Raw genomic sequence first — 5,425 nt, forward strand, 5'->3', positions numbered from 1 at the left:
GCATGCGCAGACGACGGCGGGAACGCTGATCTATCATAAAATAACACAGACTCGCCGCGCGCGGCCCCTAGTGAGTCTGAGGATGACAGCGCACGTGGGAAGGTAAGGGGGATCTCCTAAAGCTATGGGAACCAGGGGAACCAGAGCGCAAGAGAGAGAGAGAAAGGACAGGAGAGACTGGAGAGGAACAACAGGTCTCAGAAACAGAGCAAAGCTGCCACCTCTGCTGCCATAGACTGGAGCCTGAACGCCCATACTGCAGGTACAGCTCTTACTTAAGAGACAAACTGCTTGTCCCAAAAGATCCTACAGAAGGGACTTCCAACCTTATAAGCGCATTTAGCTGCCCAAGAGAAGGAACTGCGTCCGGGAGAGGCTTGAACCCGGACGGATGCTGCCGAATGCAGAAGGTAAGGACGCCGACCAGGATTCACTGCCATGAGGTATGAGGAAAAAAAGGAGAATGCGGGGGCTGTACTAACCTTTTCTTTTATAATATTCACTAGTCCTGAGGGAGGAGCCAAGGCGGAGCTTGTCACAGGTATGCTGCCATGGATAGGCACCAGGAAAATGAATTTTTCTTAGTTTCGGCCAAAATTTATACCACTACATATCTTTGGTAAAAATAAGTACAAATTGGTGTATATTATTAGGTCTTTGTGAAAGTTATAGAGTCCACAAACTATGGTGCCAATATCTGAAAATTGATCACACCTGAAGTACTGACGGCCTATTTCAATTCTCGAGACCCTAACATGCCAGAAAAGTACAAATACCCCCCCAAATTACCCCTTTTTGGAAAGAAGACATTCCAAGGTATTTAGTAAGAGGCATGATGAGTTTTTTTAAGTTGTCATTTTTTCCCACAATTCTTTGCAAAATCAAGATTTTTTTCCTTTTTTTTTTTTAACAAAATTGTCATATTATCAGGTTATTTCTCACACACAGCATATGCATACCACAAATGACACCCCAAAACACATTCTGCTATTACTCCCGAGTATGGCGATATCACATGTGTGAGATTTTTACACAGCGTGGCCACATACAGAGGCCCAACATGCACGGAGCGCCATCAGGCGTTCTGGAGCACCCAGGCCAATTCTGACATTTCTCTCCTACATGTAAAAATCATAATTTATTTGCTAGAAAATTACATAGAACCCCACAACATTATATATTTTTTTTAGCAAAGACCCTAGAGAATACAATGGTGGTTGTTGCAAATTTTTATCTCGCACGGTATTTGCGCAGCAATTTTTCGAACGCGTTTTTTTGGGGAAAAAAACAGTTTTGTGCTTTAAAAAAAACAAAACAGTAAAGTTAGCCCAATTTTTGCATAATGTGAAAGATGAAGTTATGCTGAGTAAATAGATACCTAACATGTCACTCTCTTAAAATTGCACATGCCCGTGGAATGGCGCCAAACGTCGCTACTTAAAAATCTTTTTACTGGTTACATGTTTTGAGTTACAGAGGAGGTCTAGGGCTAGAATTATTGCTCTCACTCTAACGTTCACGGCGATACCTCACATGTGTTCTTTGAACACCGTATTCACATGTGGGCGGGACTTACGTATGCGTTCGCTTCTGCATGTGAGCACATGGGGACAGGGCGCTTTAAATTTTATTTAATTTTTTATTGTTCATTTTACTTTATTTATTTTAGTTTGACATTTTTTTCCCCAAAAATACATTTTTTATCACTTGTATTCCTATTACAAGGAATGTAAACATCCCTTGTAATAGGAATATGGGATGACAGGTCCTCTTTACAGTGAGATATGGGGTCAATAAGACCTTGCATCTCACCTCTAGGCTGGGAAGCCTGAAATAAAAATTTTATATATTTTTTTTTAAATAAAAAGATTCTGGCTTTGATCGTATTGGTGAGTTGGTAGAAGCACCGGAGGGCGGCAAGGGGGGGCGTCTATGGCTGGGTATTGCAGGGTATCACCGAGTATGGCTGGGTATCTCCGAGTATGTCTGGGTATTGCAGGGTATCTCCAAGTATGGCTGGGTATGGCAATTTATGGCAGGGTATTGCAGAGTATTGCAGAGTATTGGCAGGGTATTGTAGAGTATTGGCAGGTATTGGCAGGGTATTGCAGAGTATTGGCGGGTATTGCAGAGTATTGGCGGGTATTGGCTGGTATTGCAGAGTATTGGCGGGGTATTGCAGAGTATTGGCTAGTATTGCAGAGTATTGGCTGGTATTGCAGAGTATTGGCGGGTATTGCAGAGTATTGGTGGGTATTGCAGAGTATTGGCGGGTATTGACTGGTATTGCAGAGTATTGGCGGGTATTGCAGAGTATTGGCGGGTATTGGCTGGTATTGCAGAGTATTGGCGGGTATTGGCTGGTATTGCAGAGTATTGGCTGGTATTGCAGAGTATTTGCGGGTATTGCAGAGTATTGGCGGGTATTGCAGAGTATTGGCTAGTATTGCAGAGTATTGGCGGGTATTGCAGAGTATTGGCGGGTATTGCAGAGTATTGGCTAGTATTGCAGAGTATTGGCGGGTATTGCAGAGTATTGGCTAGTATTGCAGAGTATTGCAGAATATTGGCGGGGTATTGGTGAGTATTGGCAGGGTATTGGAGAGTATTGGCAGGGTATTGGAGAGTATTGGCTGGTATTGGAGAGAATTGGCTGGCATTGGAGAGTATTGGCTGGTACTGGAGAGTATTGGCTGGTTTTGCAGAGTATGAGCTGGTATTGCAGAGTATTGTCAGGGTATTGAGGGGTTAATTGTCGGTGAGCAGCGATGTGGGCACTACAGATGCAGCCCAGTGCGCTGTTGACACAGATCTCTTCTCCCTCCGCTGTACCAATTGGTACAGAGAGGGGAGGGAGGAACCGGCGTCATAACATGACGCCGGTTTGTTTACAGGTGATCACTCCGTCATTTGACAAGGGGTTAAGTGTAAGCAGAATTCTGGGAGGCCGTTAATTAACGGCCTCTCAGAGTTAAACAACCGCCCTGAAGCCATTAATCAGCTATGGGGCGGTTGTTAAGTGGTTAATAACAATGTTTATATGAACTTTTTTTTATGAAATATACTGTATATATTGTACTTTAATACATGAAATACTGTAATGTATTTTACAATGTTAAGAACTAGTGATGATTGAACCAAGGTAGGTTTGCTAGATTCTTACTGAGCAAGTTAACAAAACTGGTAAACACTGAACATAGCGGTGAACCCCATTGAAGCTATGTGGCCCAAATCTTGGAAAAATGTGAACTCTACAAAGTAAAAATACCATTTAACCTGCTGCTTTATTAGATTTCTGAATGAATGAATGAATGAATGACTTGTATAGTGCTGCAAATGCGAACTGCATCACCTCAGGGCTACTCAGCTACTTCCTTCTGTTTATAAGCAAAGCAGCAAGGGAGTCCCCTCAACAGCTATACCAGACTCTTATTCTAGATGAAATAAGAGATGAAACCCCAAAAAATTGAAAAATAGAGGTTCTCCCTTTAAAAATCCATGCCAGACCCTTATCATTGATGAGCATTTAATATGAATTTTAAGGGCAATGTAAAAAAGGGCCACATGCCCTCAACTGAGGAGAGTACCTTGCCGGATGGGATCCATGGCAATGCCCTGCGTCTCTATATTGTTGACCACATACCTGACCTGTTCAGTGTAATTTATTATAATCTGGAAGCCCCCTTTAAAACAAGGTGTGTCCCCAAATAATATAAATAAGTAAGAGAAACTTAGTATCCCTGGTTCCTCATTCACAAAAATGTAAAATAGTAAATAAACACACAACACTGTGACAAAGTCCTTTATTAAACAAAAAAAGCCATATGTTGTAAATCTATTATCATTCAAATCACGAGCTATGTAGATCCACAACAATCACAAAGAATGATGCCTGCTGACCTCCAAAACAAAAAATGCCAACTACTGGGACAATCTGCTCTTGATGGACTTGTGCTGCAAATGACAACTGCTCATCTGAAAGGTGAATGTAAAGAAAGGGACAGGGGATCCTGGGTGACATCATAGCCTAAATATGATCATGACCATGTTTGGTTAATGAACTCAGCCAGCATCCCTAGTTCTTCATTTACATTTAGCTGCCAGCTGAGGAAATAGCATTTGTGGTAAGTGTCTTTGGCAAGCAGATCATCTTGCCAAGTTGGAGGGGGTCATTTTTCATAATTGCCATGGATCTATATCACTGGATGATGTGATTGACAATAGATTTACATAATTGAACCTTTGTTGTTTTTAAAAGACTTCAGCATGTTGTCATGTGCTTATTTATTTTGTATATTTTCATAAATGAGTAATCGGGTGTCATGTCACGTGGAGGAGGTGAAAACTTGGGGCACACAGATCCCCACATTCAGTGAACCAAGGATACTTGGAAGAGGCCCTCTGGGAGTATACTCTCTCCATTTTGAAGGCATGTTACCTGGTATTTATTTTGGGGGGAATCCAAGCTTTATTTTTGCATGGGTTACCCCCTTAAAATCTATACTATTTAGGATAAGGGTCTGGTATGGGATTTGGGGGGAACTTCAAGTCATTCATTTTTTTATTTTTATTTTTTGCACTGCCTATGGTGGACCATAACAACGAATGCTTGTGTGGTCACCAGCATCTTATCGACCAATTAAATCATTATTTGCTAGGATGCAAATAGCTGGACTGTAAAGAAGGTTGCGCTAAAACTTATACATTACAGTATTAACAATGTGACGTGTTAAATTCTAGTGTTAAACAATGTATACTATCAAGAAAAATTGTGTATAAAAACATCAAACTTGAAGCACATAAAAAGTCCAAAGAGAGGGGAGAACGAAGGTATGGAATAAGTCCCTTGAAGTGACTCTCTACAGACACCCTTCAGATGTATAGCAGGTGCGCCCAAAGAGGAAGTTCTATCCACCACCTATTTCAATGAGGCTTACCAGCTGCCAAGATCTCTTTTTAGGGAGATCATACAGGCATGAAGAAAAAACGATCGTTCCTGGTCTCCCCGATGGGTTCTGCTGGCGTCTCCACCTCTTATATCTCTTTCTTACAACGTCTCACATTCCACCGAATTTTTAGATAAGACAAGAAAGAAAGGCTCCCATAGCGTAATTCCGTATAAAAATTTAATACGAACGAAATAAAAGTAAAACAAACTCACAAATTCCAGTTGAGTACAAGCGTAAGTACAATCACGAGCCGGCCGGCTCTCTCTTATTAACACTGCCCGTCCTTCCTGGTCAACGGGGAATGGCGGTAACGTCAGCACGCCGCTCACCCTACGTCGTTTCGTCAAAAATGACTTCTTCCTGGGGTACGGGCGGCGCGCTGACCCACCGCCTAAATACTCACTAGCTACAGAACGTAACCGCCCACTTCCGAGCTCCTGGCTACAGCTCCTAATCAGCCATTTTAGAAATGGGCA

The sequence above is a fragment of the Lithobates pipiens genome, unplaced genomic scaffold, assembly GCF_037356315.1.
Source record: "Lithobates pipiens isolate NorthernLeopardFrog02 unplaced genomic scaffold, aLitPip1_a1.2 Scaffold_13, whole genome shotgun sequence".
In the NCBI taxonomy this organism is placed as follows: domain Eukaryota; kingdom Metazoa; phylum Chordata; class Amphibia; order Anura; family Ranidae; genus Lithobates; species Lithobates pipiens.